Source organism: Centruroides sculpturatus, unplaced genomic scaffold, assembly GCF_000671375.1.
Source record: "Centruroides sculpturatus isolate CEXI.00-Female unplaced genomic scaffold, Cexi_2.0 scaffold298, whole genome shotgun sequence".
Lineage (NCBI taxonomy): Eukaryota > Metazoa > Arthropoda > Arachnida > Scorpiones > Buthidae > Centruroides > Centruroides sculpturatus.
This window is the reverse complement of record NW_019384568.1, coordinates 188,964-190,209: the sequence shown is the minus strand read 5'-3', so window position 1 is coordinate 190,209 and position 1,246 is coordinate 188,964. Positions and strand designations below refer to the sequence as shown.

General features: G+C 30.1%; 1 pseudogene; it reads left to right on the top strand.

Moving 5' to 3' along the window:
* The window catches only part of LOC111624083, a 6,203-nt pseudogene extending 5,160 nt beyond the window's left edge, over positions 1-1,043 (top strand).
* The last annotated feature ends 203 nt before the right edge of the window (positions 1,044-1,246 follow it).

The following is a 1,246-nucleotide window of genomic DNA, read 5'->3' as shown; positions in this document are numbered from 1 at the left end:
GGATCAGTTAATCTAATATATATAAATTTTATAATTAATATAATTCAGAATAACATTATCTTATAAATAATTTTTGTTAAGATTAATGTATGAGGTATACTTACAGTAATAAATATACAACGTTAACAAATAACTTTTATATATAAATATCTAATATCAACACATTAAAGTAACTAAATTATTATTTATATTTTTTTCTTTTTCAGAATATCATGAAAATGGCCGAAAATTCCACACGAAGAGGAGAATTTAAATCGCTTTATATAGAAGAATATTTACGTCAATACGTTGACAACAAATGGACACAGAGTCAATTACCTTACGCCGTTCCTATGTCACTGGCATACGTAATAATTATCTTTTCTTTGCAAAATTATATGAAGTCCCGAGCTCCGTTTCAGCTTCGTTGGCCTCTTGTCATCTGGAATATCATGCTGGCGACACTCAGTATTTGTGGCACTGTAAGATTGCTGCCAGGGTTGTGGATTTTAATCAGTGAGTTCGGATTTATGTTCTCCGTGTGCAACATTAGCTTCGCATTAAAACATCATCCGCTTGCATTCTGGTTTTCTGTATTTACACGGTCAAAAGTTATTGAATTCGGTGATACATTATTTATTGTTCTTCGTAAGCTGAAGCTGATATTTTTGCATTGGTATCATCACGCTTTAACTCTGATTTTCGCATGGTATCTTAATTTCAATTAAGCGTCTACTGGATACTGGTTTGTTGTGATGAATGCTTTTGTACACAGCTTCATGTATATTTATTACGCTATGAAGGTGATGAAGATCAATGTACCTGTGTTTATTGCCATGACAATTACTATAATTCAAATTGCACAGATGTTTATGGCTTGTTTTCTTTCTTTATTGGCCACTTATACGTATTATAGTGAAAAATACTGCGAACAGACCGACTCGACTCTGTTGATGTCAAACTGTGTGTACATGTCTTACGTATGGTTGTTTTGTCGCTTTTTTCGAGACTCATATTTCAAGAAAACAAACCGTTTTAACTTACTTCATCGAAAATATCTGTAAAAGAACGGCTTAGTGAGAAGCTTTCTTTTTATAAAAATTGTTCATTATTTAATGAAATTATTTTATACATTGTTTTATCACTAAATGTATTTTAAGTAATTAAAAATGTTCTGAATTTGAATCACTTATGAATTAAGGTGTAATAATGTAACACAGTAATGATTGTTGATTAAAGAATATGAATTATTATATTTTTTATTTTA